The sequence below is a fragment of the Monodelphis domestica genome, chromosome 5 (assembly GCF_027887165.1).
Source record: "Monodelphis domestica isolate mMonDom1 chromosome 5, mMonDom1.pri, whole genome shotgun sequence".
Taxonomy (NCBI): domain Eukaryota; kingdom Metazoa; phylum Chordata; class Mammalia; order Didelphimorphia; family Didelphidae; genus Monodelphis; species Monodelphis domestica.
In genome coordinates, this window is record NC_077231.1 from 290,442,147 (window position 1) to 290,451,966 (window position 9,820).

Below are 9,820 nucleotides of genomic sequence, written 5' to 3' on the forward strand. Positions count from 1 at the left end.
AATCCCATTAACAATGAAACACTGTGGATACTTAATAAAAGTTTAATGATTTATTAATGTGTGGTATAACAAAGCTATCTTTTTATAAATTAATTATTGGTTAAAAGGCTTTCCAAGTATTATCCTCAGATCCAAAATGCTACCATCTTTTTCAATAGACCTGTATCACTTCAAGCTTCTACTGTTTCAAATCACTCCTCTAACTTTATGCAATAAGTATACTAATAAAGTATGACAGAAACTTGTTCTAATTTAAGAACTTGGGTTGATGTTTTAGAAAAGGCTTACTCCAAAGCCTTCAGATTCATCACCACCACCATCATCATAAAAAGCTCTCATCTCCTTTAGTCTTTCAGTTGTCCAACTCTCAATGACCTTATGGACTTCTGTCCATGAGCTTTTCTAGGCAAAGACACTAAAGTGGTTTGCCATTTCCTTTTCTGTTTCCATTTTACAAATAGGGAATTCAGGCAAATAGGAGATAAGTGACTTGCCCAGGGTCACACAGCTAGCAAGTATCTGAGGTCATACTTGAATTCAGCTCTTCCTGACTCTAGGCCCAGAGTTCCTAGATGACCCCAGAAGATGGTTGCCATAGTCAACAAGTCAGCAAGAAGCCAGCCCTTGATAATATACCTCTCCATACAAGTCAGATGTGTCCTTAAAAAAATGTCTGTGCCAAAAACATATGCAGTTTTTCTAGGATAGAGTTTAAGCCTGAGCATATTTTCCAATGGTGTATGTGTCCTCTGGGAATCAATGATCACCTCCAGGTCACAATGAGACAAGAAAATGTCCATGTCTTACTATTTTTCAATGGAAAGAGGCAAGGAATATAAGATCACACCAGGATTAGTATTTGTTGACTATGGAAAACCATAAAGCAAAATGCCACCTTGGGGCTCCTTTTCAACAATCTACAATGAGGATCATTCAAGATTCCCTGAAAGATACAACTAGCCCTTGCTGTTGGAGCTGCTCATCATAAACATTACACAAAGCATAAAACAAGATATATATTCTCCAATGGTGTTCAATTACCACAGTGATAAAGGAAAACCAGCACATAATCCAAGTTGAAGAGAGAATCTCTCCCTTTGGATAAAGTTCTCTAGATTTTCCTGTCTAGGATTGGTCTACCTATCTACATAAGAAAGACCAATGTCTGAAATACATATATTGTTCAGATTATGAAATGCATTTTGATAGACAACACATAGTTTGTCTGCCAGAATATATCTGAGATAGAGAGTACTGAAGGAAAGAGTTTTTATGTCATGGGGAAAAATATTATTTAAAGAAAAGAAAAGAAAAACTTAGATCAGAGTTGAACATGAGGGGAAGTAAACTTTCTCATAAAATCTCTTTCACAATTATATTTCATATTCTAAATTATTTCCTACTCTATAGGACAAATAAATGAGGCAACATTAGGATAACTTCTTCGATGTATAAATTAATCAATAGGAGTACTTCCTCCAACAGAAAGATCATAACCTATCCTTCTCAAATTTCAACAAGTCTTGACCACATAGTAAAACCATTCCTCTAGAGCAAGTGATAGTAAACATTTTAGAGATAGAATGCCAGGCCCCAACCCCACCCCCAGACTCAGTGTCATGCCCCTCCCCACCACACAAGCTGGGTGCCTCCTGCACCCCCCTTTACCCCATACAGGGGAGGGAGAAAGTATTCTCATTGTACTGCTGGATAGAGGAGTGGGTGAAGTGAGAAATGTCCTCAGCAAGTGTAGAGAGAGGGAGAGGAGTGGCCCAAGCACTCTGCTCCCCTCTAGCTCTGCCACCTGTGAACCTCCCACCTTACTCCATTTGCACTCCCATGGGGCTGCTGGGCAAAGAAGTAGATAATGTGAAAAACTGTCATCAGGCAAGGTGGAGAAGGAGAAGGGAGCAGCTTAGCCCAAGTCCCTCTACCTTTCTAGTAATGAACTCAGGGGTGTGGGGTAAGGAGGGAGGGGGGCCAGGTACCTACAGAGAGTGCTCTGTGTGCCATCTTTGGCACCTGTGCCATAGGTTCACATTGCTCTAGAACTTTTGATATTGGGTGGATACCAACAAAACATCCAGACTGTTTACCAATTATTGCTCTTGCAACATAATCAGCCTGCTTCTTTATTCTGTTATACATCTCTAAGAAGATATCTATACTGCTTCAGTAAAATTATTCACCGATTTGTAAAAATCAAGCAACTCTGAAAAATTGAACTCTGATCAATGACTAACCATGATTCCATACAGTTATTTGTCTTCTGACATAGAGATGACAGACTCAAGAATGAAGAATTAAATAAACATATATGTTGAGGGGGTAATAGATATGGCTCATGCAGGAATTAATTTTGCTTAACTATGTGTTTTGTTATAAGGACTTGGTTTTTCTTTGTCAATTGAGGGGAGAAGGAGGTGAGAGGGAAAAAAAGTTGGATTTTGATAAATTAAAAAATAAAATTTAATAAAAATTATTCAGTAATTAATATGCTACAACTTATTCATGTTCATCATATACTTCTCCACTGTGATATATAATGTTAAATCTTTGGAGACTGGTAATGCATGACTACTATAGCCATACAATGTCACCAGGAGATGAGTTTTAAAAGCTATGCTTTTGTTTCAGAGAGAAATTTGGTGTCATTAAAATACTGCACAACTTCCTAAAAGCAAATGAAGTCACTCTCCTCCTTCAATTCAATTCTAGGCCTATCTGTTTGTCCATCCATGTCTATCCAAGTTATAAGTATTAATGGAGCACTTGTTAGTTGTCCATCCAACTGGACAAAAGACATTCTTCATCTTCTTGGCTTTTTTCTTTTTTGAGTGACTACAAATCTCATTTGGCAGCCTCTGCAATGTCCCAGGGCTTAATGTAATTGGCACAATGTCATCTACAAACAAGAGCATGTGGAGGACCTCATCATCTATAGAGAATCCACCTTTCATTTGGTAGACATAAAATTATTAGATTATTACCATTTATTGATTCTGCTTTCTCAGGATAGATTGGCATCATCAGAAATACTATTATGAAATTATCTTTCACTCAAGGTATAAAAATATAACAGAACCCTTAAGAAAAAAACTTTTTGTCCAAAAGAAATTTGTAGGCAACAAATATCCTTAAAACCTTTAGTAGAATTAAATTTTCCAATTACCAAAGGTTTTGATTTTACAGACAGTAAAACAGTCAACATGTCCTTAAAAGCAACTTATTTACTCCTGTCTGCTAAGTAAAATTTTGGGGGGAAAAAAATCTCTAAACCTGTTAGTGACAGAATCATAGAATCTCATAGGTGGTAAAGGACCAACCAGAGAATGCATACCCAGTCAAGAATCACCTTCAAGGTATCTCCCCCCCCCCCCCAAAAGGCCATAAGATCATGGAGTTAAAGGATCTTTTGAGTTCATCTAGTGCCCACCTCCAATTTTACAAAAGAGGAAACAGAAGCCTAGGTAAACTTGCTAAAGGTCACACAGGTAGTAAACAGAATGGAAAGAATTCAAATCTAATTTCTCTGGTTCCAGAGTTTTTACACTACAACCGAGTATCATCCGTCCAGTCCTTCCTTGAAGTCCTCTTTTATTGGTACTGTCAAAGAGTTCTGGACATAGGCCATGCTCAGAAATTAGTTAACTATTTTACAACTGCAGGTCTACCTTGGTCTTTGTTTTATTTTTATTAACCGTATCCAACATTTGAACATTAGACCTCATTCCGAATAGCCACATAAGAAAACAAAAGGCCAGTGAACACTTTCTACTTGAAAAATATTTTGTTTTTCAAATATCACTTGAACACAAAGAGGTAACAGAAAAGGCTTTACCTGGGACCACCTGCCCTCCAAGCTAAGCCTTGAAGAAAGCTAAAGATTATTTAAAAGGAACAAGTGAGGAAGGGGGCAGTCCTAGCAGACTAAAGGAGGAAGGAGATGGAATGCCAAGTTCAGGAAAAGGCACCAGTTCAGCTGGAACACATAATGAATAAAGGGAACTAACATAAAGCTAGGAACATAAGTTTAGGAAAGTAGGCTGGAACCTGACCATGAAGGACTTTAAATGCCAAATTGAGGAGGTCAAATTTTATCCTAAATGCAAAAGTGAAAAGTGAATATTGTTGAGCAGTCGGACCTGTGGAAGATTTTCTTGGCAAATATATGAAGAACATATTAGATATGTATGTGAAGAATATATGCTTTCTGCCAACTGATCAGATACAGGTATAAAGGAGAAGGTAAGGAAGAGTTAAGGATACATTTTGGTGACCAAAAGAACATAATGGCCTTAAAAGAAATAGAGATATGTGGAGGAACAGCAAGTTTAGGGGAAAAGATAATTTCACTTTGGACATGTTGAATTTGAAACGGTGGTATGCAAGTAAAGAATCTGTCTTTCTGATAAATGCATAAATAAGTCCCTACCATAATGTCATATTTAGAGCAGATATATTTTAATAGATGCTGAGCTGAACTGGAAAAGGTGGGTGGTGGAAATGGGGACTTGAATATATTCAGAGAACTTTTGAAGAAACTCCATTAGATGAGGTCAAAAAGAGCCTGATTTGAAGGAAATTACCTAAACAAAAAATCCTGCAATGCATAGAATACAGGCTAAATGTTCCTAGGTTTTCCTAACAATAACAATAAAAAATTTCTTGGGGCAGCTCAGTGGGATCAGTATATTGAGAGCTGGGTCTAAAGATGGGAAGTCCTAGGTTCAAATTTGGCCTCAGATACTTCCTAGTTGTGTGACTCTAGAGGCAAGTAATTTAATCCCTATTGCCTAGCCCTCACTGCTTTCTGCCTTGGACTCAATTAGTAGTATTGATTCTAAGATGGAAAGTAAGGGTATTAAAAAAAAAAATTCTTGCCTGATATCTGAAAGACCTTTTCAGAATCACATTTTACTGTCCTACCCATCATTCCATCAATACTGACCAATTTTAGCAATATTTGTTGTATACAAAGCACTGTGCTGGGTGCTGAGGGAAATGAAAATGTTGATATGATGGGTTCTGCCCTCAAAAAACTTAATATCTATTACTAATTATTATTGCTGTTGTCTAGACTTCTATCAAAAAAACTAGAATACATGAAGAGTAAGTAAAAAAGAAGCAAATAAAATTTTGATAGTCTTTTTTTCTCAATCTGATGGTCATTGATGATTTGGTACCCAACAACTTGAGCAAAAATTATTTTTAGAAAACAAAGGACATTTAATGGAGAATAGAATACTAGAATGCAATCACAATTGGAAAATATGAAAAACCTTTATGGAAAAAATGCAACCAGGAGAATGGAGCATACACTATGACAGCATAAAAGGAAAAATAAATGGCAGTGAATAGACCAGGAGACTCAGAGAGTATAAGATATGTTATGACATTTTATATGATGAATTTCATTTAATTGTAAATAGTTTTTAGGAGAATGACTGAAGGAACAGCAAGCAATGTTTGATGAAAGAGCTAAAGAATCCGGAAATGCATTTACCTCTGCCATTTGGTAGCATAAAAATAAAAATAATCATCTAGCTAACAAGAAAAAATTTTATGAATTTCACTCTACTCCTAAGACATCTACTAAGTACAAAATGCCAAGTATGGTTTTAATTTTTTCATTCTTGTTGGGAGGGGAGGAAATGACAAATTCTAAACTGAAAATATAGCTATTCTTTCGACTCTCCTATCTTTGCTTAATTACCATACAAAATGAGGATTCAATCTATCCAAAGACTGATAACTTTGCACTAGAACTCAGTTTTCAAGACTATTGCTTCATCTCTTCTATGAAAACTATAAAAACAACATGATTCAAAGTTACTGCTTACAGTTATCATTTAAATATTTTTAAGGGAAAAAGCTAACAATATAGTAATAGCAACATAAGAAAAAGCAAAGAATATATGTAAAATCTATAAAACAAAAAGCACAAATTGTTTATGTAAAATCTTTATCAATTCTGTCCCTAAAATAGCTTAGGAAAAAATGTGAAAAATCATGCTTACCATTAATTTGTGGAAGTAATACTTCTAATTAGAAAGAATGTTCACCTTAATTATGGCTTTTTTTAAACACTTTTATATACAGTAATGTCTCTATAAATGAAAGTGCAATCCAGCAACAAACCTTATTAGAAATTTTATCACTAGATGAAGAAAATGGCAAAGAATTCAGGGATAAGAATTCCCTCCTCACTTTAAGCCTCTCCTTCCTTTCCTTCAGCCTTCTCAGCCAGCACTATGCACAATCTTTCCCCTCTTCCAAGACATCTCCCATCCAGTGAGAGAAGTCAAAAGCACAGGCCTGGCCACCTATTCTACCAGGTGATTAGACTCATAGTACAGGTAATGCAGCTCCACCCCTCAATTAGGCCAGTCCCCTCCTCTCTGATGGCCTCAGCACCACCTTAAGAACACAACTTTTCCACACTTTGTTCAAAAATATTTCCCCAACTTATTAATCAGAGAATTACTGTTGTCAACGTGGAATCTAGAAACACCAAACTTGTGGCTTAGTGGGATCTGGAAACACCAGGTTTTGACCTTGTCACATGAGAGTTTCTCCCTGAGTCACACAGTCCTGAGGATCAAACTTCAGCTTGCAAGACAGAGAAGCTACCTACAGCGCCAAATCGCCAAATCTTAGTCTATTGTTAGTCTAAGAGCCAGTGAAGTAGGACTTTCCCTCAGGCAGGAACTCTCATGTGACAAGGTCAAACCCTGAGGTTTCCAGGTCCCACTAGGCCACAAGTTTGGGGTTTCTAGATTCCACGTTGGCACAGTAACTCTTAACACAGCTTCCTCATTTTTGTATTCCACATTAGAATTTAGTTATGTAGTTATTAAAGTAAAAAAAAGATAATCACAGATGACAAAACAATAACCAACATCCAAAAGGTTGCCTATATCATGAATATTTCAATGCATCTGGGATTATCCATGATGTACTCCTGCCTTCAAAAGTACATAGCCCATCCTATCCATGTATATTTATCTTGTGTAAAGGTGTTCCAAGGATGGCAATAGCATAGGGATAGAGTGCTGGATAGTCAAGAAGACCTGAATTCAAATCCAGTTTGAGATACTACAAGGGAGATCTGAGGAAAGTCACTTAACTCCTCTTTCCCTCAGTTTCCCATAAAATGTAAATAACAGACCTATCTCTCAGGATTGTTTTGAGGATCAAATGAGATAACTGTGAAGTGTTTGGGACTTAGTAAGCACTATAAAAATGTTAGCTATTATTATTTAAAATGTTCTTAAGATTTGTTTTCAATGTCACATTCTTTCTAACCTTCTAACTTTAATAATAGCAGCTAGAATTTATATAATACTTTAAGGTTTGCAAAGTTCCCTTTATATTTTATCTCTCATTTGAGTCTCACAACTCTTGAAGGTAATGGATAGATTAAGCCCTTATGATGTTATTACAGGGCTACAAATACCAAAAAAAGAAAAGAAAATAGTTGCCCTCAATCACTTTACTTTCCATGAAGGGATAACAACACATAGAAAGCAGCTAGGGCAGCCACAATTTTAGTTAATTAAAATAATTAAATGATAAAGTAGAATGTGTTAGGGGATTTAAAGTTGGATAAAAGCACCAAGCCTACAGTCAGGAGGGCCTGAATTCAAATCTATCCTCAGATACTTTCTGTGTGACCCTGGGCAAGTCACTTAACCTTGTTTGCTTAGCCTTTGTCTTAGAACTGATACTAGGACAGAAAGTATGAGGTTTTTTTTACAAATGGAATGTGTTTGATTGGAACTTAGTTGCAAAGTTTAATGTGAAAAGGTATAAAATTGTATTTTGGTACAACCTCTTCTGTAAAGCACCATTCATTTGCAAATTCATAAAATCATAAGTTTAGGGCCTGAAGAGACCTTTTAGATCATCTAGTAAAACTCTTTCATTTTACATGTGTTTTACATAGAATCTAAGTTCCTCACCAAGAGGAATCATTTCATTCTTTAACCTTCTTCTCTAATTTGATCTCTACAACACTGGGATGCAGATACCATATATAATTCCTAATTTTATTGATAAGGTATAAATAGGATTAAAGTGTCTAAGGTATTTTTTTGCTGTTGTTTTAAACCCTTAACCTTCTGTCTTATAATTAATACTGTATATTGGTTCCAAGGCATGAAAGAGGTAAAGGACTAGGCAACTGTGGTTAAGTGACTTGTCCAGGGTCAAACAGCTAGTTAAATGTCTGAGGTCGAATTTGAACTCGGGACCTCCTCTGAATTCAATGAGCCATCTAGCAGCTCCCTTGAAGCTACTTTTGAATTCAGGTCTTCCTAAGCAAAGGATCAAGCCTCTCCACACTGCGCCACCTAGCTGTCTGGCTAATGGTAAGTGCTTCATACTTAAATGATACATTGTCTCACTGGGTGCTTCACATATAGTATAGCATTTTACATTTTTAAAATAACTTATATAGTTATACTTTTTGCATATTTTACATTTGGGGAGACTGAGGCCGTGAGACTGAACCCAAAGGTCACTTTATCCACCTGGTAACGCCCTGAATTTCAGAGGCCAGAGAGGGTAAAGAAGTGGGTCCCAGTGGGGCCCCTCCGGGCGCTAGGACTCCGGGACCATGTGATTACTCTACAGGGCTCTGCACTGCCCCAATTCGGAAAGGGAAGCTCTAACAGAACCAGTAACCAGAGCGTAAAAATAGGAAAAGGCTCAGCCAGGAAATGTTTCTGTAGGGGAAGGCCAACGCTGGGAACTTGGCCCGACTTGAAGCCGGGATCCTGCCCGGGGAATCTCTGGTCCTGGATAGGGGATGGGGGAGTTTCCGGAGTCCCGACCGCTCCCCGGAGGCGGCTCCCCTCCCCCTCCTCAGCCACTACCCCCTTCCCCCCGTTGGGATCCAGGCCGGCGCGCGCTGCCTGCACCTGACATCCCGGGCTCTGGAAGAGGCCCCTAGCCGCGGCCTAGGCGGAGTGGGGTGTCACCGCACGCACCCCTCCCCCGCCTCCCTGGGCCCCGTGCGGGGCGCGGGCACAGGCCTTGGGCGCCCGCGGAGCGTGTCGCCCACGCGCGCACGCCCACGCCAGGCCAGGCGGTGGGGCCGCTTTTACTGTGTCTGGGCCGAGACGGGCCGTCAGGGAGTGGGGAGGGCCCCCGCAGCGCCCCAGTCCTTGGCTTTACCTGGGCAGCGGACGCTCACGCTCCCCGCTAATCCTCCTCCTCCCCTCCTCTCTCTCTCCCAGGCGCCTGAGGAACCCGCCCGGCCCGGCCCGACCTGAAAGAGAACGGGGGGGGGGGGGCGGGGGGTGAGGGGAGTGGCAGCTGCGGCGGGCACGTGACCACATTCGCTCCCCGGTCCGTGCGAGGGAGAGTGTCTCTACCTCCTCCCGTCTCCGGCCCCGCCCCCGGATTGCAAAGCCCCGCCCCACACTCTTCGCCACCAACCAGGACGAGCGCGGGCGCGGATGAGAGCGTGCGCGCTCCCGCGCGCGAAGGCCCGGCCCCTTGGCCGAGGCGGAGTCGCTACGAGGAGGAGGTGGAGAACAGCCATGTGTTCGCAATGCTCTTAGTCCTCCTCGCACGCATGCTCATTGCAAGAGCCGTCTCCTTTCCCGCCCAGAGCTTCTGGGACCTACGAAGGCTGGAGTGGCATTCCTAGCTGCTCCCCTAAGCCCATCTTACTGGGATCGTTGAGGATCAAGGAGACAATTGACCTCCTCCTTTTAAAATAGCAGTACAGCATTGATGCTTGTCCTAGACTTCATGCAAGAAAATGCAAGCCTGGCATGTGCCTGGACATTTCATCTCTAACCTCCAGGCA

The 9,820-nt window shown here is 40.1% G+C and overlaps 1 protein-coding gene across 29 annotated transcripts in view; it reads right to left on the reverse strand.

Annotated features, from left to right (window-relative positions):
• The window catches only part of TBC1D5 (TBC1 domain family member 5), a 682,585-nt gene extending 673,131 nt beyond the window's left edge, over positions 1-9,454 (reverse strand). For 14 of the 29 annotated variants that reach the window (XM_056800292.1, XM_056800301.1, XM_056800295.1 and 11 more), the window contains exon 1: positions 9,181-9,328. The gene's annotated coding sequence lies outside the window, so the exon portion shown is untranslated. Of the gene's footprint in view, positions 1-9,180 lie in introns of all 29 variants that reach the window. The other 15 variants (XM_007505143.3, XM_056800296.1, XM_056800281.1 and 12 more) reach the window with 8 other exon arrangements.
• Positions 9,455-9,820: the final 366 nt, after the last annotated feature.